The sequence below is a fragment of the Entelurus aequoreus genome, linkage group LG06 (assembly GCF_033978785.1).
Source record: "Entelurus aequoreus isolate RoL-2023_Sb linkage group LG06, RoL_Eaeq_v1.1, whole genome shotgun sequence".
Classification (NCBI taxonomy): Eukaryota; Metazoa; Chordata; class Actinopteri; order Syngnathiformes; family Syngnathidae; genus Entelurus; species Entelurus aequoreus.
Genome location: NC_084736.1, coordinates 13,927,214 through 13,951,928, shown reverse-complemented (window position 1 = coordinate 13,951,928; position 24,715 = coordinate 13,927,214). Strand labels below are relative to the sequence as shown.

At 41.7% G+C, this 24,715-nt stretch overlaps 1 protein-coding gene across 2 annotated transcripts in view; it reads right to left on the bottom strand.

Annotated features, from left to right (window-relative positions):
- The window catches only part of LOC133651844 (uncharacterized), a 123,930-nt gene that overhangs the window by 14,396 nt on the left and 84,819 nt on the right, over window positions 1–24,715 (bottom strand). The window contains exon 1 of one of the 2 annotated variants that reach the window (XM_062050018.1): window positions 11,409–11,671. The exons of the other annotated variant lie outside the window; for it this stretch is intronic. The gene's annotated coding sequence lies outside the window, so the exon portion shown is untranslated. Of the gene's footprint in view, window positions 1–11,408; window positions 11,672–24,715 lie in introns of those variants that run through there. 2 annotated transcript variants of the gene reach the window in all.

Here is a 24,715-nt window from a genome sequence, read left to right as displayed (position 1 = left end):
AAAAGTCAACTTGTAAGGTCACTTGATAAATAATAAAAGTACCACTACAGTACATGAAAAAAGGGAAAACATCATATTAGTGTAAAAGAATGAAGTCATAATTTTACATTTTTAAAAAATTTTATTTAATTGTTATTATTTATAAATGTTTTTAATTTTGTTATTTTTTATGCCGAAAATAAAAAGTCGTTTTTTTAAGAATAAATAACTTTTATGATAAAAAAATAAGAATAAAAACCATTTTATGAGAAAAAGGTTTTAATTCAACATAAAAGTTATATATATACTGTATATATAAGTTGTATCATATTATTATGAAAAAGTAAAATTGTATTAAAAAAAAGTAATGTATTAGTTTTCAAATTTAATTTTTTTTTGTATTATTAAAAAAACAATCATAGTTTAAGTAAAGTAGTAATATTATCAGGAAAAAAAAAATAATGGGGAAAAATATGTAACCTTATGAAAAATTAATTCTGATAAATTAATGTTATTTTTTATGAGGATAAAAAGCAGTTTTTTAAAGAATAAATAACTTTTATGATAAAAGAATAAGAATAAAAATAATTGTATAAGAAAAAGGTTTTATTATTCAAAGCCAAAAATAGCAATACAATGAACAAAGTTATGTTACATTTTTTTTGGGTGATTTTTTGGAGAAAAATGAAGTGATATTATCAGAAAAAAAATATTTATAAATTAAATTAAATGAGAATAACGTCTAATTTACGAGAAACATTTTTTATATTATTATACCAAGAGAAAGTGTTTTTAAAATTTTTTTTTCTTCTAATTCATACATTACAAAAAAAAATGCCATCCATCCATTTTCTACCGCTTATTCCCTTCGGGGTCGCGGAAAAAGTGGTAATTTTATGAGGAAAACAGTAGTAATTTTTATACAATAAAGTATAAAAAGCTGTAAGTGAAATTTAGGCTAAATGAATGAGATTTAAGTCATATCATCACTTTTATGAGGAAAAAGTCATTAAAAAAATTAAGTAATTTTAAGAAAAAGTTGTAATTTTTTGAAAATAAATCCTGATGATTGAGAATTAAATGATAATATTATAAGAATTTAATTGTATTATTCCCAAATAGAAGTAGGACTTTTAGGAGAAAAAAAGTTGTCATATCATGAGAGACAAAATGAAATTAAAATCCCAATTTTACAATTTTTTTTTTCTAATCTCATGATTTTTTTTCCTATTTCAAGAGAATCAGTTGTAAAAAGCTGAATATAAAAATAAAAATGCTTCACTGTGAGAAAAAAGTCATAATTGAGTCATATTTTTAGAATTTTTTCAAAACAGTATGACAAAATAGTTCATGAAGGTATGAGACTGAAAATCCACATTTAAAAAAATAAAAACCCGTTTTATTATGATGAGGAAAACAACCGATAATTTTAAGAGAAAAATATGTAATAGTTAAAACATTTTTTTTGAATATAATCTAAATTTCACATGAAAAAAACTTTCTTTGCATTCTCCAAGTCTCCTAATTTTACGAGAAACACATTAATTGTTACCAGAAAAAAATGTAAGTAATAATATTACAAGGTAAGATATGTGCTGACACTACTATGACGGGGAAGGAGATTTTTTACAACAAAGTTCTAAAGCTTAGTGATATATCAGATACATCAGAGAGGTTCATATGTTGTCAATATTCAGTGTTTTATCATTCATAGATATTATTGTAAATCCCACATTCTTTTTTTTCATGTACATTCTGGGTGTCTCATTCAGTAAGAAAATGTAAAATTCCATTCCGTTTTTAAGGCGGTCTGTCATAATGCTTTTAGCATTCAATCAGATATTTGTCAAGACGAGGGGTTTTTCGCAGCTTACTGCGAGGATTGTTCTCCCGGGATGCAATCGGACTATACTGGACAAGGCTTGAAGGTAGGAACATTATTTAATTATTCAAACTCAAAGTACTACAAAAAGCGCCCAAGGCGAAGGCACAGCTTAACACAGGAAACAAAAGCTAAGACTTAGCATAAACTATGGACATGAAACATGAAACTAAAAACATGAAAAAACTCACTAAACTGTGCATCGAAACAAATAGCAAGAACTATGGACATGAAACAAAAAGACTTACTGGACACGGCATAAATCGCACAGCATGAACTATGGCAAGAAAAGTCAAAACAGAGCAATGTCGCCAGGACGACTAACTGGCAAAACAGGCTTAAATAATAGTCTCTGATTAGAGCAGGTGCGTGATCCGAACACATGAGACAGGTGAAACTAATCAGTCGCCATGGAAACTAAAACAAACAAGGGAGCGCAAACAGGAACTATGGAGTCTTAAACAGGAAATAACAAAAAACATTATCCAGACCACAGATCATGACAACATTATTGTGAGGTTTTGTATTAGTGTCCCTAAAAATACAAACCCCGTTTCCATATGAGTTGGGGAATTGTGTTAGATGTAAATATAAACGGAATACAATGATTTGCAAATCATTTTCAACCCATATTCTGTTGATAATGCTTCAAAGACAACATATTTGATGTTCGAACTGATAAACATTTTTTTGTGTGCAAATAATCATTAACTTTAGAATTTGATGCCAGCAACACGTGACAAAGTAGTTGGGAAAGGTGGCAATAAATACTGATAAAGTTGAGGAATGCTCATCAAACACTTATTTGGAACATCCCACAGGTGAACAGGCAAATTGGGAACAGGTGGGTGCCATGATTGGGTATAAAATTAGATTCCATGAAATGCTCAGTCATTCACAAACAAGGGTGGAACGAGGGTCACCACTTTGTCAACAAATGCGTGAGCAAATTGTTGAACAGTTTAAGAAAAACCTTTCTCAACCAGCTATTGCAATTAATTTAGGGATTTCACCATCTACGGTCTGTAATGTCATCAAAGGGTTCAGAGAATCTGGAGAAATCACTGCACGTAAGCAGCTAAGCCCGGGACCTTCGATCCCTCAGGCTGTAATGCATCAACAAGTGACATCAGTGTGTAAAGGATATCACTACATGGGCTCAGGAACACTTCAGAAACCCACTGTCAGTAACTACAGTTGGTCGCTACATCTGTATGTGGAAGTTAAAACTCTCCTTTACAAGGCGAAAACCGTTGATCAACAACACCCAGAAACGCCGTTGGCTTCGCTGGGCCTGAGCTCAGCTAAGATGGACTGATACAAAGTGGAAAAGTGTTCTGTGGTCTGACGAGTCCACATTTCAAATTGTTTTTGGAAACTGTGGACGTCGTGTCCACCGGACCAAAGAGGAAAAGAACCATCCGGATTGTTATAGGCGCAAAGTTGAAAAGCCAGCATCTGTGATGGTATGGGGGTGTATTAGTGCCCAAGACATGGGTAATTTACACACCTGTGAAGGCGCCATTAATGCTGAAAGGTACATACAGGTTTTGGAGCAACATACACTACCGTTCAAAAGTTTGGGGTCACATTGAAATGTCCTTATTTTTGAAGGAAAAGCACTGTACTTTTCAATGAAGATAACTTTAAACTAGTCTTAACTTTAAAGAAATACACTCTATACATTGCTAATGTGGTAAATGACTATTCTAGCTGCAAATGTCTGGTTTTTGGTGCAATATCTACATAGGTGTATAGAGGCCCATTTCCAGCAACTATCACTCCAGTGTTCTAATGGTACAATGTGTTTGCTCATTGGCTCAGAAGGCTAATTGATGATTAGAAAACCCTTGCGCAATCATGTTCACACATCTGAAAACAGTTTAGCTCGTTACAGAAGCTACAAAACTGACCTTCCTTTGAGCAGATTGAGTTTCTGGAGCATCACATTTGTGGGGTCAATTAAACGCTCAAAATGGCCAGAAAAAGAGAACTTTCATCTGAAACTCGACAGTCTATTCTTGTTCTTAGAAATGAAGGCTATTCCACAAAATTGTTTGGGTGACCCCAAACTTTTGAACGGTAGTGTATGTTGCCATCCAAGCAATGTTACCATGGACGCCCCTGCTTATTTCAGCAAGACAATGCCAAGCTACGTGTTACATCAACGTGGCTTCATAGTAAAAGAGTGCGGGTACTAGACTGGCCTGCCTGTAGTCCAGACCTGTCTCCTATTGAAAATGTGTGGCGCATTATGAAGCCTAAAATACCACAATGGAGACCCCCGGACTGTTGAACAACTTAAGCTGTACATCAAGCAAGAATGGGAAAGAATTCCACCTGAGAAGCTTAAAAAATGTGTCTCCTCAGTTCCCAAACGTTTACGGAGTGTTGTTAAAAGGAAAGGCCATGTAACACAGTGGTGAACATGCCCTTTCCCAACTACTTTGGCACGTGTTGCAGCCATGAAATTCTAAGTTAATTATTCTTTGCAAAAAAAAAAAAAAAGTTTATGAGTTTGAACATCAAATATGTTGTCTTTGTAGTGCATTCAATTGAATATGGGTTGAAAAGGATTTGCAAATCATTGTATTCTGTTTATATTTACATCTAACACAATTTCTCAACTCATATGGAAACAGGGTTTGTAGATATCCCGGCCCCCAGACACATTTTTTCCTCTAACTTTGGCCCCCCGTGGCAAAACAATTGCCCAGGCCTGATGTACATGGAAATAAAATGTGCAAATGAATTTGAGAACAACCATCATTATGTGGACTTAGAGTCAACATTTCCTGGGAACAATCCAAGCCTCCAATCAGTGCGTGGTCGTCACCCGTATCATACCATATCTCATAACTCACCACGCATGAGCGCGATGAATCCCTGCGGTCATGCCAGTGCTTTTCAAAGGCAAACGCTCCCGAACGCTCCGCCAGCGAGACGAGGCGGCGTTGCTTTTTTTTTTTTTTTTTTTTTTTTAATGCTAAATTCCCGGTGATTAATTTGGAACGTATCCGGGCTGATGGTGCTCCAGAGACAAGCAAGCTTATTGATTGATTGCTACGGGTGGGGTGCCGAGGTTCTGCACATTTATGTTGTGATGAATCGGCTGTCAGGGCGGCCAATATGGCCTTGAAAATGAAGCTTTAAGCCATGAAGCTCCGAGTGTAAATATTACAGCCATTAAGGGCGGGGGGGGGATTATGTTTAGGGTAAAGAGGACAAACGTGTGTAATATCCCATGAAAGTGCAGGAAGACACGGCGCTTTAATCGGCATGCAAGTCCTTGACATTAATCAGCGTGTGTTGAAGTGTGTGTTTATGGTGAGTTGTGAGGGCGCCAACGACTCAACAAGGAAGAAGGGCTTGGATGGGCGGGCGGTGGGGCCTTAAGTTGACAGAGCATGCCGGCGCATCCGCCCGCTCAAATTAGCGGCAGATAACACCGCACACGCTACAAGGAGGTGAGAGCAGGAATAAAACCGAAAAAAGATCACTTGTCGGGATTAAAACAGTCGAATTGACACTGAGCAACACAGTGGTGTCTCCACATGGGAACCAAAAGTTAAAGTTAAAGTACCACTGATAGTCACACACACACACACTAAATGTGGTAAAATCACCCTCTGCATTTGACCCATCCCCTTGTTCCACCCCCTGGGAGGAGAGGGGAGCAGTGAGCAGCGGCGGTGGCCACGCTCGGGAATCACTTTGGTGATTTAACCCCCAATTCCAACCCCTTGATGCTGAGTGCCAACCAGGGAGGTAATGAGTTCCATTTTTATAGTCTTTGGTATGACTCGGCCGAGGTTTGAACTCACGACCGACCGATCTGATTCAACACCCACCTGCTCAGTGGCCTTGTGGTTAGAGTGTTCGCCCTGAGACCGGTAGGTCGTGAGTTCAAACCCCGGCCGAGTCATACCAAAGAGTATAAAATTACCTCCCCCCCAGCATCAAGGGATGGAATTGGGGGTTAAATCACCAATATGAATTCCAAAAGTGGCCACCGCTGCTGCTCACTGCTCCCCTCACCTCCCAGGGGGTGGAACAAGGGGATGGGTCAAATGCAGAGGGTAATTTTGACTATCAGTGGTACTTTAACTTTAATTCCAACTCTTGATGCTGAGTGCCAAGCAGGGAGGTAATGGGTTCCATTTTTATAGTCTTTGGTATGACTCGGCCGGGGTTTGAACTCACGACCGACCGATCTGATTCAACACCCACCTGCTCAGTGGCCTTGTGGTTAAAGTGTCCGCCCTGAGACCGGTAGGTCGTGAGTTCAAACCCCGGCCGAGTCATACCAAAGACTATAAAATGATCTCCCCCCCAGCATCAAGGGTTGGAATTGGGGGTTAAATCACCAATATGAATTCCGAAAGCGGCCACCGCTGCTGCTCACTGCTCCCCTCACCTCCCAGGGGGTGGAACAAGGGGATGGGTCAAATGCAGAGGGTAATTTTGACTATCAGTGGTACTTTAACTTTAACTTTAACTCTAATTCCAACCCTTTATGCTGAGTGCCAAGCAGGGAGGTAATGGGTCCCAGTTTTATAGTCTTTGGTATGACTCGGCCGGGGTTTGGACTCACGACCTACCGATCTCAGGGCGGACACTCTAACCACAAGACCACTGAGCAGGTGGCCTTGCAAAACAAGGGAAACACAACTTTAAACGTCGAGGTAAAACAAGCCAAATTTCTTAGCTACTCAGCAATTAGGGAAACATCGCTCCTCCTTTTCCTTTTCCTCCCTTCTTCCATCCATCCATATTTTCTCCATCTGTGGGATTTCCCAAAATAAGACTTTTTGAAGCCAGGAATTAGCGATGCAAATATATGCCCGAGAGTTACTGGTTTTCATCTTAACTCTTAACGAACATGAGGCACTCATCTAGGGCGGACGCTCCCCTTCCCTCTCCCTTATCTCTACTGCTTGCTTCTTTGTCTTGTCTTAACTTTCTTGTTGCCTCTGTTCATTATTTTTGTTGGTGGTGCGATGGGTGATGAGCCAAGAAGACGTCAACGAGGAATCGTCGAACAAAACATTTGTTTCAGTGAGCCTCAGACTGGAACTGCAGATTCCAGGAGATAGAGTATGGGCCTGATCACTCCTCTCCTGTCTTCTCTGACCACTGTCCTTAAATACCTTTTTCACAAAGACAGTTACTCTTTGTTGTTCTAGCCTTGGGGCCGGTCAGTCAACCTATTTTCTGTGATCCTATCCTCTACTCCTGCTGGTGAGTGCTTCCTACTAGATGTTGCTAATGTCTTTACACTTCCTCCTAAAATCCTAACCTGCATTCGTGTGGGATTCCAATATCCTGGGGGCAATAGCCACCACTCTCTGGGGAGCTTGTGATGGACATGTGTACTTTAGAAGCTATCTAAGGGCATATTTCTGTAGTAGAATAATCCTCTAGAGCAGGGGTCTCAAACTCGCGGCCCGCGGGCCAAATGCGGCCCGCCGGACGCTAGTTTGAGGCCCCCGCCTTGATATGAAAGTTTAATGTTAGTGCGGCCCGCGCGAGTTTGACATGGATGCTGTATGGTATCATGTACCCAGAAATGACAGCTTAAAGCTGTGTGCACACCGGACACAATTGACACGATTTTGTCCCGCCCATACGCGAGCGAGCCCGCCTGTTTTGCTTTTTCTCTCATCATCCATGACTGAGATCACCACCATCACTGCGCTGTACTGCTCTGAAAGTCCGAAGCTCCGCTGTCATTTCTGGGTACATGATACCCTCTGGAGGCGTCACATTCTCCCTAGTTCTCCCTATAAACGTGCATTTTTTTCACACTGACAGGCTCAGATAGTTACAATAAGTGTCCGACAACATACTAGAAAGGAGAAATGAACGTATGTCTACCTTTAGCTTGAGATCGCTGTTTGTTGTTGTTCTGCTGCTGTGTGGACTAAAGGGGTGTTCACAGCAAAAGCGACAAAAATAATCGCAAAATACTCAAAAATACTCCCATGGTCAGTAAACGGCCGCCGGTAAACTGTGGGTTTTTCCCCCAGTTCTCTCCTTCAGTGCTGCTGCTCTGAGCCGGCTGCCTGCCAGCTAGCAGTGGTTCAGTCCTCCGGTCCAGTCCCGCGAAAAAAATAAACAACCTCCGGTCTGCATTGACTTTGTATGTAATCTCGTCGGTTTTCCCCCGGTTCTCTCCCTCCGAAACTCCCGGTCAGGTAAACCGCCAGCGAACTCCGGTCCAGTCCCATTCCCCCGGTCAGGGGAAGTTCACAGGGGATTCACCGGCTCTCTCCTCCCGGTCAGTAAACAGGGGATTCACCGGCTCTCTCCCTCCAGAGCCGGCTGCGAAACATAAACTCTCCTGGTCGTTAAACGGTTGTCGGTAAACTCTGTCTTCCATAAACTGCAGCGGGCACAGCAGCCTGCAGGACACCGCACAGGACCTGTGTGCAGTAACGTTATGAGACTCTCCACACTGATTGGCTCTCGCAACAAACAGCGATCTCAAGCTAAAGGTAGACATACGTTCATTTCTCCTTTCTAGTATGTTGTCGGACACTTATTGTAACTATCTGAGCCTGTCAGTGTGAAAAAAATGCACGTTTATAGGGAGAACTTATAATATAAATATTAAACGGCCACCACAAACACTTTGTGTTTCCATGGTTTCTGACGTTCAACCAATCACTAACTGTGCCGTGCTCGACGTCATATGCAGGCGCAGGACCCTGAGCCAATCTGGTACCAGCGGAAATTACGTTCTTTGTACGTCAGCTAAACACTAAAACTTAAACTTCAACACAACAGCGATACCTAGTGAAATTATATATTACACAGCCCCAAACATGTCTTTCTCAAAGCCTGCAGTGAAGAGAAAGGTTGGTGATGAGCACAGACAATTTCAGGAAAAGTGGGAAATTCAGTATTTCTTTGTGGAGCACAGGGGCACTCCGACGTGTCTTATTTGCACAGAGAAAGTTGCGGTGCATAAGGAATACAATTTGAAACGTCATTACACAACTAGACATGCTGAGGACTATGCAAAATACCAGGGAGATGAGAGAGCCAACCGAGTTGCCAATCTTAAAACATGTCTACTGAAGCAACAAGATTTTTTTAAGAAAGTAACCAAAGAGAATAACGCAGCAGTCGAAGCTAGCTATGTGGTTAGTGAGATGATTGCTAAAGCAGGAAAGCCATTTACAGAAGGTGAATTTGTCAAAAAGTGCCTGTTACAGGCTGCAAGTATTGTCTGTCCAGAAAAGAAAGGTCAGTTCAGCAACATCAGCCTTTCTGCCAACACCGTGGCAGAGCGCATTTGTGACATGTCAAGTGACATTTATGATCAACTGTGTGAGAAAGCAAAATGTTTCAGTGTATACTCAGTCGCTCTTGATGAGACCACAGACATCACTGACACTGCCCAGCTCGCAATATATGTCCGTGGTGTTGATGACAATTTTGAAGTGACAGAGGAGTTGCTCACAGTAATGCCAATGCATGGCCAGACCACCGCTCAGGAGATATTTCACCAGCTGTGTGATGCCATTGAGAATGCCGGTTTTTCATGGAAGAGATTTGTTGGGATAACAACTGATGGAGCGCCATCAATGACAGGGAGGAAAAATGGACTGGTGGCACTTGTTCAAAAAAAACTGGAAGAGGAGGGTGTGGAGGAAGCCATAGCTCTGCACTGCATTATCCATCAGCAGGCCCTTTGCAGCAAATGCCTGAAATTTGACAACGTGATGTCTGTTGTTGTGCAATGCATCAACCACATCAGATCCAGGGGCTTAAAACACAGAAGGTTCCGTGCTTTTTTAGAAGAAATGGAGTCAGAATATGGGGACGTGCTTTACTTCACCGAGGTACGTTGGCTCAGCAGGGGAAACATGTTGAAGAGATTTTTTGAGTTGAGAGCAGAAGTGAAAGTCTTCATGGAGAAGAATGGGGTGGCTGTTCCTGTGTTAAGTGATCCTATATGGCTCATGGACTTAGCTTTTCTTGTTGATGTCACGCATGAGCTTAATGTACTGAACAAGAGGTTACAAGGCCAGGGGCAACTTGTCAGTGCTGCCTATGACAATGTGAGAGCATTCTCCACAAAACTTATGCTATGGAAAGTTCAGCTATCTCAGACAAACCTTTGCCATTTCCCAGCATGCAAGGCACTTGTGGATGCAGGCACACCATTCAGTGGTGAGAAGTATGCTGATGCCATTTTGAAGCTACAGGAGGAATTTGACCACAGATTTGCAGACTTCAAGACGCACAGAGCCACATTTCAAATTTTTGCGGACCCCTTCTCCTTTGATGTGCAAGATGCCCCTCCTGTGCTTCAAATGGAGCTCATTGACCTGCAGTGCAACTCTGAACTCAAAGCCAAGTTCAGGGAGGTGAGTGGAAGAGCAGACAAGCTTGGGCAATTTTTGAGAGAATTGACTCCCAGCTTCCCTGAGCTTTCCAGAATGTTCAAGCGGACCATGTGCCTTTTTGGGAGCACGTACTTGTGTGAAAAGCTCTTCTCCACCTTGAACTTCAATAAGTCCAAGTACAGGACCAGACTTACTGATGAGCATCTTCAAAGTCTACTGAGGGTCTCAATTGCTTCCTCCCTCAAGCCAAATGTGGCTCGGCTATGCGAGAGGAAGCGCTGCCAGACCTCTAGCCAAAAGTAGGCAAGAGAAGCCATGTTCAGAACAGTTCATGTTGAAAGTTTCATTAATGTTCATGTTAAAGGTTAAATAACTGTTAATACTGTTAATTTGAATCTGAAAAAAAATAATTTCTCTACCCACCAACTATATGTGGTTTCTTAAGTTTTTCTTATTTGCTGTTTTATTATTATTTTATTTATTTATTACTGATTGATTGATTTATTTTCTTTATTCTTTATTTGTTTATTTATTTTTTCATCTTATTTTGTGTAGAAAATTAAAAATTAAGATATTTGAGAACAGTGGAATGTTTTATCAGAGCTTTTCTTGTGGAAAACCGGAACCAAAGCACTGAAAAAGTGTAGGGTATAGCAGAAGCAAAAGCATTGAAGACAGTTTTTTTTTTCTTTTTTTTTCTGTTTTTAATAAATGCGTTTTTTTTGTTGAAAACCTGATGCGGCCCAGCCTCACCCAGACCCTAGCTCCAGTGGCCCCCAGGTAAATTGAGTTTGAGACCCCTGCTCTAGAGGATTCTGTGACCAAATGCAAACACATGCTAGCTCACAATGATATAAGAAAATGGTACACAGTGTAATTCACCACACCTCTTTTTGCACTGCTCTCCAAATCTAAACAATGCAACTAATTAACTGGCCTCTCAACGAAATTGACAAGATCTTGGGTTTGGGGGAACCTCTGTTGTGTATTGCTGAGTGGAGATGATGGCTCAGACATCAGGGAGCAGTAATGTTCAACAATTTATTATATATATATAGTCAATATATATAATAATAATAATAATAAACAATACTAACTAATAAACTAAACTAAGGAAATGGAGTGTGTGACAAAACCCAGGAGTGTGTATGTGTGAGGCTATGTGTAAGGTTAACTGAAGTGTGTGTTACCAAGTGTTGTCGAGAGCGAAGGAACAAGGCAGTCCAAGGGGCAGGCAGATGATCCAGGGCAGGAGAGAAGAGACTAGGTCTGTGTCCATGCAAGGGTCGGGGATCGAGGAAGGCAGTCCAAAACACAGGGGAAACAACGGGAGATCTCGAAGGGGAAGACTCGGGGAGGCAACAAAGAGGTAACTAGGTTCCTGTGTGGATCCTTGGGTTCACTGGTCCTTTATACAGCTCCCTCTCATCAGGTCCAGGTGCGCTGATTGCTGATCGCTGATCGCCAACAGCCTTGCCGGCATGTGGGCGTGACGCGGCCATGGGCGCGTCCCGAGGCGCGGCAAGCAGAGCGCAAAGATGAGGGCGCATTGGAATGCGCCCTGGCCGTGACAACCTGCCTGTCTTGACGGAGCGGTTGTTGCTGGACACACGGCAGACTCTTGGGGGGGAGAAGGAGTGCCACGTGCCTGGCGACCCTTGGACGTTGCAGATACCCACGTATTCGTAATTATGACAACAGCTGATTGGTGTAAGTGTTTCTCCGGTTTGTCGACAAATTGAAAGATGCTGGCAGCCTTCAAAGTACCCCAAAGCTGCCACAAATGTTTGCGGGCAGAACTGTGGACACTCTTGTGATTTTGGATAACATCAGACCGTCTGCCCTGCAGGATGAATTTGAGGACCAGTAATAGACAATTAAGAGTGAAAAGCAAACATAACATTCTAACTTGGATTGATTCCCTGGCTTCGAAACTCTCCCGAAGGAAAGTTCGGCGAATACACAACAAACCCCCTTCTTGTCTCTCATGGACACACACTTGTTGTTGTTGACTTTGGACTGACTGGCGGTTGCAAGAGCACCGAGGTCGCGGAACAGGGACACGCTGCAGGCTTACACACACACATACATCCAAAAAAAATACACGCATACCCCCCCACCCCCCATCCCATGCCTTCAACGTTTCACTCCATGGCTTGTAGCAGCAGCCTGCCACCGTAGCCCCCACTTCCTCCCCTCTGTTGCAAGTTTTGTGGATTCTATGTAACATGTTTATACGTGCTTATGGCTATTAATTTTTTTTGGTCTTTGCCTCAGTCTGGACCTTTTTTTTTACTCATCCACCCCCCCGCAGCGTTTACCTTTATCCCACCTAAGGGGTGCCGGAAGTTGGCTACCTAACAAACTAACTAACCCGAGCAGTTACATAACTTCCCAGCGCAGGTAATGATACACTAAACCAGTGTTTTTCAACCTTTTTTGAGCCAAGGCACATTTTTTTTCATAAAAAAAATACGGAGGCACACCACCAGCAGAAAAGGTTAAAAAATGAAACTCCACCAGGTTGTCGTGCCTTATTTTGAGTTTGTTGTTGTTTCCTGTGTGTAGTGCTTTAGTTCCTGTCTTGCGCTGTTATTTTGGTGACCCTTCCCGTTTTGTTGGTGTTCTCCTGCAGCAGCTTCACGCCTTCCTTTGAGTGCTATTGCCCGCACCTGCTTTGTTTTCGCAATCAAGACTATTTAAGTTGTGCGTACGCTATCCTTCTTTGTGGGGACATTGTTGATTGTCGTGTGATGTGCGGGTGGGCTTTGTGGACGCCGTCTTTGCCCCACACTCTGTAAGTTTTTGCTGTCGTCCAGCATTCTGTTTTTGTTGACTTTGTAGCCAGTTCAGTTTTACTTTGGTTTTACATAGCCATCCCTATGCTTCAGTGCCTTTTCCTAGCGGGACTTGCCTTTTGTATACATTTTTGGTTTAAGCGTTACATACCTTTTTACCTGCATGCCGTGCTCTGCATATTTAGATTGCCAAGCTCTACACAGTGCAGGCACTAGACAACGGCACATAATTATGATTATTGATTTGCAAAAAATATTTTTTGGACCAATTAGGTGTAGTGGCATAATTTCCCACGGCACACCAGACAATATCTCAGGGCAGTGGTTGAAAATCACTGCACTGAACAGCTAGTCAAGACTTACAGAATACTGGCATTTTTGGGGGTGGTTATATGAAAAATACAGTATGTACATTTTTCAACCCTAATTCCCGAAGAATTTCAAGAAGTATAGGATAGGATAGGACTTTATTGTCATTGCACAAGTACAACGAAATTATGTTTTCAGCACAAACCCATTTAAGATTAGACAAAAAATCAGTGTACAGGGTTACAGAACAGGAACGCTGATGGGTCGCCAAAGGCGCCCCGTAAAAGATAAGAAAAAGGTAAAACGCTGGGGAAGAAGATGAGACCGGGCTCCTAAGGGGCCCTAGTCTGGAGTGGGGAAAAAACCTCCATGCAATGCACACATAAACACGTTACATTTAATCACGTCAAACTCGCAACAGAGGGGCGGGGAGTTGGGGCCCTGGAGGGCTACTGCTGCTATGAAGCGCTGCCAGCCGACCATCACCCCGAAGGGGAATCAAGCGGTGGTGAAGGCGTGGGGTGGGGGAGGGTATGTGTGTGTGTATTTGCCCAATTGTCTTTGGTGTGATGATATAATGTTCACAGACTGAGGCCGATCTGCAAAAGTTCGACTCCAGGTGTCGTAGAGGAGGGAGGGAGGTCAAAAGCGTCCATCATTGAGGTGTCCTCGGGGGATGTTTTCAGAACAGCCTGTTCCTGTTGTTCACAGCGTCAAGGCCATTCGAGGGAGTCAAAACGTAGATCAGGATGTTTGTTTTCCGCGAGCAGACAATACAATGACTTGTCTGTTCTATTCGTCCAGGCTGGCTGCTCTCATATTCAATTCAATTTTCCTCGATAGAGTCAGACCCACGACAGCTAATATAAAAACCAAAGTAAAATCGTAATTATTTTTTTTGGAACAAAATTAGCATTTGTATCATAGTTTGCCGCGTGTGTTAGTTTCATATGTCTCACATAACATTTTGTACAATTGTGAATGTTTTTTTTTCTTCTAATTAACACACTGACTTATCTTTTTATTTTTTGAAGTTTTTGCCATTTGTCAACAAATGTTATTAAAAATACACCAAACCGGCTGTGGAATCCTGCTCCAATATTAAATAACCAGAGTCACAATGTAACATTTACAGAGCCATGTGTCCTCCAATGGTGTGCGTAGTGCTTAACTTTGCATACACTTGCCTGCATCGGTTGGATTTGTGCAAACTTTTTGAAGCCTCCATAAGCATCATCAGACTAAATGTATGCTAATGTATGCTGCAAACCGTACATTCATGCTTTCGTTGTTCAAGTAAGCACTTTTCTTTGGCACGGGCGCCATAACAAGAGGAGATGGCATTGATTTATGATTATTGGTGACTTGGGTTTTCCAAAGAGTGCACCTTCGCTCTCTTTATTCTTCCAGTAATAATCAGCTATGTCAAAAAGAACCAAGCGAAAGCCGATCCGTTCATCTAGTTGCAGCTTCTCCCGCTAATTAACTAAATATGGAAAAACGGATATAGTTTTTCTCCTTTCTTTTTTTTTTGGGGGGGGTGGTGGCGGTTAGGATGAATGCATGCAAATGTGTCGAATGCTGCAGCTATTTGCATATCCCCTGACACGCGGTCCTCATACTTGCTTTGGCGACAGGATAAACATGTGCAACATTCAGCACATACTGTATAGCTCACAATCATACTCCAAGTTGAAGCCCTTTTCAGATGGGAAATGCATCTAAATAAATAAAATCATGTAAATAAAATAATCTGCTATTGGGTCAAAACTGTCGCCACAATAAAGTGGTTTAAAAAAATTATTTTTAACACCACTATACATCATAGAAGTGTAAAAAGAAGTTAACCAACGCAAAATAGAACATACAAAACCCAAAACCAGTGAAGTTGGCGCGTTGTGTAAATGGTCAATAAAAACAAAATACAATGATTTGCAAATCCTTTTCAACCTATATTCAATTGAATAGACTGCAAAGACAAGATATTTAACGTTCGAACTGGTAAACTTTGCTATTTTTTTTGCAAATATTAGCTCATTTGGAATTTGATGCCTGCAACATGTTTCAAAAAAGCTGGCACAAGTGGCAAAAAAGACTGAGCAAGTTGAGGAATGCTCATCAAGCATTTTTTTTTTGGAACATCCCACAGGTGAACAGGCTAATTAACTCTCTAATAACTAAAGTTCCTTGGGTGAATAATGTAAACTCACCACACCGGTATGTTTTAGCGCTTCCATAGCGAGATATAAGTAAGAACTTTACACTAATTCATATTGAAAATGGCAACAGCACAGGATGAACGCCCCATAACAGGAAGATAGAGAAAAAGAAGACACTTGTTGACTACGGCGTCAACACGGACTGCAATGGCGGACGGGCGCAAATTTTCAGGACTTATGCAGATCCCAAATACAGATCAGCAGGTACCAGAAGGTAAGAAAAGTTGCTTTTGCATAATATCGCAAAACAAAACGGCAGATATTATGTCTGCTAATGGGTGCCATTTTGCGGTCCTTATACACGCACCATAGTAATACTTGTATGTTGACAATCAATCAAGCGGTGCGGCTTCACAGCTTATCAAAGTCGTACTAAAACATTTTGACAGATTTTTGAGCGCCGTGTGTAATTTTCCATATTCTCAATGGTACATTTAAAGTTGTGGTGTTGTTTATAAGCGTCATCCCTGCAGTCTACATGTATCTCTTATGTGTGACTGCCATCTACTGGTCACGCTTATCATTACACTTTGTACCAAATAAAATAGCTTCGAGGTCGGTATCCACAACCACAACATTAGGCGCACTGTCGATTTTTGAGAAAATTAAAGACTTTTAAGTGCGCCTTATAGTCTGAACAATACGGTAACCTCCTCAGCTTTTAATGGCATGTGACGGAAGCTAGCGGTTACCGGAGTGAAGAGGGGCGATCACTGTAACATTTTTAAAACATTCTTACCCGTCATACTGTCACGGCCATTGGAATGTGCCCTCATCTTTACGCCCTGCTTGCCACGCCTGAGCAATCAGCGCACCTGGACCTTATGAGAGGGAGCTGTTTAAAGGACCAGTGGACCCAAGGATCCATGCGGCAACTTAGTTTTCTCAACGGTGTACCGTAAGCCTACTCTAGCTTGATGCTCTCTGTTTTCCCTCTGCGTTTTCCCCTCCGTGCCTGACTTCCTTGTTTGTCCTCCCTCAGTGCCCTCCCGAGGTTTGCCCTTTGTGATTCTTCCGTTGATTTCCCCTGTGGACTTTGGACTGCCTTCCTCGATCCGTGACCCTCGCCCGGACACGGACCTTGTCACTCCTCTCCTGCCCCGGACCACCTGCCTGCCCCACGGACCGCCTCGTTCCTTCGCTCTCAACACTTGGTAACACACACTTCAGCTAACTACACACATAGCCTCACACACACACACTCTTGGGTTTTGACACTCTCCATTTCCTTAGTTTAGTTTATTAGTTAGTATGGTTTATTATTATATATATTGACTATATATATATATAATAAATTATTTAACATTACTGCCCCCTGTTGTCTGAGCCGTCAACTCCCTTAAAGCATACATAACACATACAGGTGTAAAAACACAGAAAAATAAAGCAAATATTAAAACACATTTTTGAGAGTGATGAGGGGGAGATTTCTGAATCAGACTTCCTGCATTTTCACTTTTTTGACATCCAAGGAGAAATACCTTCATCTCACCCCCCCACCCCAAAAAAAGAAGAAAAAAAAAGACCACTTCCAATGCTACTTTATAATAAATATCGTCCTATTGATCCGGGCACCGATGGGGAGCGCTGATGTGTAAACAGACGAGTGCTCAATAAGAGATGGAGGGATGCGGTGGGGGGGAAGGAAAGTTTTTTTTGGGAGCATCTGTTGACTGGAGAGATGAGAGAGAGGCCTGGGGTGGAAAGATGTGTGTGTGTGTGTGTGTGTGTGTGTGATGGGGAGTGGGGGGGCGGGGTGGGGTCATCTTGTCTGTGAGTCTTGCCATCATTTATCAGTTTTATTGCTTTCTTGTCTTGTTGCCCCCACCACCTGGAACAAGGAGCCCACACCCTCCACTCTCACCCCACCCCACCCCCACTTTTCGAGGCCTCAAGCTGCGCCCGTCCGAGACCCGCCGCGCAATTAAAAGCGGCGGCGGCGGAGGCGGGCGATGAAAGGTGTGACATTTTGCCGTTGACGGATGATGAATCGGGAGTGACGGCCCGCGCGGTCGCATCCCAGCTAAGCTATGGATTTATTCCCCGGAAATGTTACGTACTATCACCCGCCCCCCCGCCATTCCCTCAATACTCTCTCCAGAGGTGATGCCCCCTCCCCTCCCCCACTCGCCGTATATCCCCACCTGACACTTTAACAGGGCCCCGTGCAATGGATGGCTTCTCGTCAGTGTTTCCATGGTTATTTTCTTACTCTTTTTCACCTTTGATAAAGTCAATCGGTTTACTCGCTGCCTCTCTACCAACAAGCTCATTTGTCAGCTGCACCACAACAACAACAACATCAAGCTATTCTCGCTCTTCTTCTTTTAAAAGTTTATTTCATTCCACTCCATCTTCTCACACTGACTCAAAGTACCCTTTCAAAATCAATACATCTTCAAATGGTTGTCTGGAAAGACCAAAAACAAAATGCCACCTTTCCAAGAAAACTGCGATAAAAGTACAGTGGAACCTCGATTTACAAACTTAATTGGTTCTTAAACATGGTTCGTAAATGGAAAGGTTTGTAAAGTGAAACAGAGTTTGTCGTATGCTGGCAAGTTGGGAAGTTTTTGCGATTCCAAGGATGCGGATTACTTCAAGACACAAGGCAACATGGTTGGTAAATGAAAAAGTTTGTATAGTGAAGCAGAGTTTGTCGTATGCTGACATGTTGTGAAGTTTTTGTGATTCCAAAGATGCAGATTACTTAAAGACACAAGGCAACACGGTTGGTAAATAGAAAAGTTTGTATAGTGAAGCAGAGTTTGACGTATGCCTGCATGTTGGGAAGTTTTTGTGATTCCAAAGATGCGGATTACTTCAAGACAGGAGGAAACATGGTTGGTAAATAGAAAAGTTTGTATAGTGAAGCAGAGTTTGACGTATGCTGACATGTTGGGAAGTTTTTGCGATTCCAAGGATGCGGATTACTTCAAGACACAAGGCAACATGGTTCGTGAATGGAAAAGTTTGTATAGTGAAGCAGAGTTTGTCGTATGCTGGCATGTTGGGAAGTTTTTGTGATTCCAAAGATGCGGATTACTTCAAGACACAAGGCAACACGGTTGGTAAATTGAAAAGTTTGTATAGTGAAGCAGAGTTTGACATATGCTGGCATGTTGGGAAGTTTTTGTGATTCCAAAGATGCGGATAACTTCAAGACACAAGGCAACATGGTTGGTAAATACAAAAGTTTGTATAGTGAAGCAGAGTTTGTAGTATGCTGGCATGTTGGAAGTTTTTGCGATTCAAAAAATGCGGATTACTTCAAGACACAAGGCAACCGTGGTTCGTAAATGGAAAAGTTTGTATAGTGAAGCAGAGTTTGTGGTATGATGGCATATAGTGAAGTTTTTGCAATTCCAAAGATGCAGATTACTTCAAGACACAAGGCAACATGGTTCGTGAATGGAAAAGTTTGTATAATGAAGCAGAGTTTGTCGTATGCTGGCATGTTGTGAAGTTTTTGCGATTCCAAAGATGCAGATTACTTAAAGACACAAGGCAACACGGTTGGTAAATGGAAAAGTTTGTATAGTGAAGCAGAGTTTGTAGTATGCTGACATGTTGTGAAGTTTTTGCGATTCCAAAGATGTGGATTACTTCAAGACACAAGGCAACATGGTTTGTAAATGGAAACGTTTGTATAGTGAAGCAGAGTTTGTCGTATACTGGCATGTTGTGAACTTTTTCGCGATTCCAAAGATGCGGATTGCTTCAAGACACGAGGAAACATGGTTGGTAAATGAAAAAGTTTGTAAGTGAAGCAGAGTTTGTCGTATGCTGACATGTTGTGAAGTTTTTGCGATTCCAAAGATGTGGATTACTTCAAGACACAAGGCAACATGGTTTGTAAATGGAAACGTTTGTATAGTGAAGCAGAGTTTGTCGTATACTGGCATGTTGTGAAGTTTTCGCGATTCCAAAGATGCGGATTACTTCAAGACACGAGGAAACATGGTTGGTAAATGAAAAAGTTTGTATAGTAAAGCAGAGTTTGTCGTATGCTGGCATGTTGTGAAGTTTTCGCGATTCCAAAGATGCGGATTACTTCAAGACACGAGGAAACATGGTTGGTAAATGAAAAAGTTTGTAAGTGAAGCAGAGTTTGATGTATGCTGACATGTTGTAAGGTTTTTGCGATTACAAAGATGTGTATTACTTCAAGACAGAAGGCAACATGGTTCGTATTTGGAAAAGTTTGTATAGTGAAGCAGAGTTTGTCGTATGCTGGCATGTTGTGAAGTTTTTGCGATTCCAAAGAGGCGGATTACTTCAAGACACAAGGCAACATGGTTGGTAAATGGAAAAGTTTATAGTGAAGCAGAGTTTGTCGTATGCTGGCATGTTGGGAAGTTTTTGTGATTCCAAAGAAGCGGATTACTTCAAGACACAAGGCAACATTGTTCGTAAATGAAAAAGTTTGTATAGTGAAGCAGAGTTAGTCGTATGCTGACATGTTGGGAAGTTTTTGCGATTCCAAAGATGCGGATTACTTCAAGACACAAAGCAACATGGTTGGTAAATAGAAAAGTTTGTGTAGTGAAGCAGAGTTTGTCGTATGCTGACATGTTGTGAAGTTTTTGCGATTCCAAAGATGTGGATTACTTCAAGACACAAGGCAACATGGTTTGTAAATGGAAACGTTTGTATAGTGAAGCAGAGTTTGTCGTATACTGGCATGTTGTGAAGTTTTCGCGAGTCCAAAGATGCGGATTACTTCAAGACACAAGGCAACATGGTTGGTAAATGAAAAAGTTTGTAAGTGAAGCAGAGTTTGATGTATGCTGACATGTTGTGAAGTTTTTGCGATTCCAAAGATGTGGATTACTTCAAGACACAAGGCAACATGGTTCGTGAATGGAAAAGTTTGTATAGTGAAGCAGAGTTTGTCGTATGCTGGCATGTTGTGAAGTTTTTGCGATTCCAAAGATGCAGATTACTTAAAGACACAAGGCAACACGGTTGGTAAATAGAAAAGTTTGTATAGTGAAGCAGAGTTTGACGTATGCTGGCATGTTGGGAAGTTTTTGCGATTCCAAAGATGCGGATTACTTCAAGACACAAGGCAACATGGTTCGTAAATGGAACAGTTTGTATAGTGAAGCAGAGTTTGTCGTATGATGGCATGTTGTGAAGTTTTTGCGATTCCAAAGATGCGGATTACTTCAAGACACAAGGCAACCGTGGTTCTTAAATGGAAAAGTTGGTAAGTGAAGCAGAGTTTGTCGTATGCTGGCATGTTGGAAGTTTTAAGAACACGTCATGAATTTGAATGGGCTCCTCTTAGGAAATCACTTAGGAAGAAAGATAAGAGGAAAAGTTAGGAACTTATTGCTGAATGGGGCCCACTGTGTGTATGTTCGGCACACACACGGCTAGTTGACTTTCAGTTTCGATACCCGCCAGCAAACAGGAAGGACAAAGGCATGAAAGTCGGGCAACCATTTTAGAGATTGCTCCGAACTTTACCTAGCTCAGTTCTCTCTCTCCAACACTGCTCCAACAATCGGTTAAACTTTCTCCTTTTGTATAGGATAAATTGTTAAACTTCAAATCTTCAATTTGGCCGTTTAAGAACATGTCATGAATTTGAATGGACTTCTCTTAGGAAATCACTTAGGAAGAAAGATAAGAGGAAAAGTTAGGAACTTATTGCTGAATGGGGCTCACTGTGTGTATGCTGGGCACACACACGGCTAGTTAACTTTCAGTTTCGATACCCGCCTGCAAACAGGAAGGACAAAAGCATGAAAGACGGGCAACCATTTTAGATATTGCTGAGAACTTTACGTAGCTCAGTTCTCTCTCTCCAACACTGCTCTAACAATCGGTTGTACTTTCTCCTTTGTATAGAATAAATTGTTATACTTCAAATCTTTATTTTGGCCGTTTAAGAACATGTCATGAACTATTTGCCTGAAGTGACGAATATTTATTTGAACGCTTTAGGCTACCTCAGCAGTGCCCCCTTTCTTAAACTTACGTTTTGACATTATGTATTTCCCCCGCGGGATAATACAAATTTCTCTTCTGTAATCTGTTTGTGTTTTCTCCGTGTGTTTGATGTTCGGATTTTCCGCCAGAATTGTGCCCTTATATGGGAAATTAAGGTCGTTTACCTTAATTACGGAATTAAGGGTGTTTACATATGCATATTGGGGAAATAACGGCGTGTTTATATGCAAATTATGATAGACATGCAGGCGCTAACCATTTGGCATTCAGCAACTTAAGAACAGCAGGTGGGAACAATTTGGCCGTTTAAGAACACGTCATGAATTTGAATGGACTCCTCTTAGGAAATCCCTTAGGAAGAAAGATAAGAGGAAAAGATAGGAACTTATTGCTGAATGGGGCCCACTGTGTGTATGCTCGGCACACACATGGCTAGTTAACTTTCAGTTTCGATACCCGCCAGCAAACAGGAAGGACAAAAGCATGAAAGACGGGCAACCATTTTAGAGATTGCTCCGAACTTTACCTAGCTCAGTTCTGTCTCTCCAACACTGCTCCAACAATCGGTTAAACTTTCTCCTTTTGTATAGAATAAATTGTTAAACTTCAAATCTTCAATTTGGCCGTTTAAGAACACGTCATGAATTTGAATGGACTCCTCTTAGGAAATCACTTAGGAAGAAAGATAAGAGGAAAAGTTAGGAACTTATTGCTGAATGGGGCCCACTGTGTGTATGCTCGGCACACACGGCTAGTTAACTTTCAGTTTCGATACCCGCCTGCAAACAGGAAGGACAAAAGCATGAAAGTCGGGCAACCATTTTAGATATTGCTGAAAACTTTACGTAGCTCAGTTCTCTCTCTCCAACACTGCTCCAACAATCGGTTGTACTTTCTCCTTTTGTATAGAATAAATTGTTAAACTTCAAATCTTCAATTTGGCCGTTTAAGAACATGTCATGAACTATTTGCCCGAAGTGACGAATATTTATTTGAACGCTTTAGGCTACCTCAGCAGTCCCCCCTTTCTTAAACTTACGTTTTGACATTATGTATTTCCCCCGCGGGATAATAATACGAATTTCTCTTCTGTAATCTGTTTGTGTTTTCTCCGTGTGTTTGATGTTCGGCTTTTCCGCCAGAATTGTGCCCTTATATGGGAAATTAAGGTCGTTTACCTTAATTACGTAATTAAGGGTGTTTACATATGCATATTGGGGAAATAACGGCGTGTTTATATGCAAATTATGATAGACATGCAGGCGCTAACCATTTGGCATTCAGCAACTTAAGAACAGCAGGTGGGAACATTTTGGCCGTTTAAGAACACGTCGTGAATTTGAATGGACTCCTCTTAGGAAATCCCTTAGGAAGAAAGATAAGAGGAAAAGTTAGGAACTTATTGCTGATTGGGGCCCACTGTGTGTATGCTCGGCACACACACGGCTAGTTGACTTTCAGTTTTGATACCCGCCAGCAAACAGGAAGGACAAAAGCATGAAAGTCGGGCAACCATTTTAGAGATTGCTCCGAACTTTACCTAGCTCAGTTCTCTCTCTCCAACACTGCTCCAACAATCGGTTGTACTTTCTCCTTTTGTATAGAATAAATTGTTAAACTTCAAATCTTCAATTTGGCCGTTTAAGAACACGTCATGAATTTGAATGGACTCCTCTTAGGAAATCACTTAGGAAGAAAGATAAGAGGAAAAGTTAGGAACTTATTGCTGAATGGGGCCCACTGTGTGTATGCTCGGCACACACACGGCTAGTTAACTTTCAGTTTCGATACCCGCCTGCAAACAGGAAGGACAAAAGCATGAAAGAAGGGCAACCATTTTAGATATTGCAGAGAACTTTACGTAGCTCAGTTCTCTCTCTCCAACACTGCTCCAACAATCGGTTGTACTTTCTCCTTTTGTATAGAATAAATTGTTATACTTCAAATCTTTATTTTGGCCGTTTAAGAACATGTCATGAACTATTTGCCCGAAGTGACGAATATTTATTTGAACGCTTTAGGCTACCTCAGCAGTCCCCCCTTTCTTAAACTTACGTTTTGACATTATGTATTTCCCCCGCGGGATAATAATACGAATTTCTCTTCTGTAATCTGTTTGTGTTTTCTCCGTGTGTTTGATGTTCGGCTTTTCCGCCAGAATTGTGCCCTTATATGGGAAATTAAGGTCGTTTACCTTAATTACGTAATTAAGGGTGTTTACATATGCATATTGGGGAAATAACGGCGTGTTTATATGCAAATTATGATAGACATGCAGGCGCTAACCATTTGGCATTCAGCAACTTAAGAACAGCAGGTGGGAACATTTTGGCCGTTTAAGAACACGTCGTGAATTTGAATGGACTCCTCTTAGGAAATCACTTAGGAAGAAAGATAAGAGGAAAAGTTAGGAACTTATTGCTGATTGGGGCCCACTGTGTGTATGCTCGGCACACACACGGCTAGTTAACTTTCAGTTTCGATACCCGCCAGCAAACAGGAAGGACAAAGGCATGAAAGTCGGGCAACCATTTTAGAGATTGCTCCGAACTTTACCTAGCTCAGTTCTCTCTCTCCAACACTGCTCCAACAATCGGTTGTACTTTCTCCTTTTGTATAGAATAAATTGTTAAACTTCAAATCTTCAATTTGGCCGTTTAAGAACACGTCATGAATTTGAATGGACTCCTCTTGGGAAATCCCTTAGGAAGAAAGATAAGAGGAAAAGTTAGGAACTTATTGCTGAATGGGGCCCATTGACAGGAAGAAGCTTGGCCTTGTTTCCTTTTCCTTTTTTGTTGTTGCCACTGCTCAACAATGTTGAAGTGCGATTTTGATTAATTGGTCGCTGACAGTGTCGGCTGGCAACATTGATCGAAACGCCAACATCACGGAAAGTCGCACACGTGCTATCGACCGATCAGAAGCAACATCGGAAGCTACGTCAGATCAAAGACGCATTCTTCCTAGTAACCTGCAAAGTGCGTCCAATTCTCTCTTCGCTAGGCACACCAGTACCATGGAATAAGAGCAATTCCAAGAATGTTCCGCAGTAAGTTTACGATTGTGCTTGCAGTTGGCGTGTGCACGTTTGATATGAGTGGGCGTGTGCAAAAGCAACATGTTTAAAAAGCTCCAGATGGCACATTGAAATTGATGACCTCGGAAAGGTTATCACTCTTTGCGGCATTTTACAAAAAAGGCTCACTA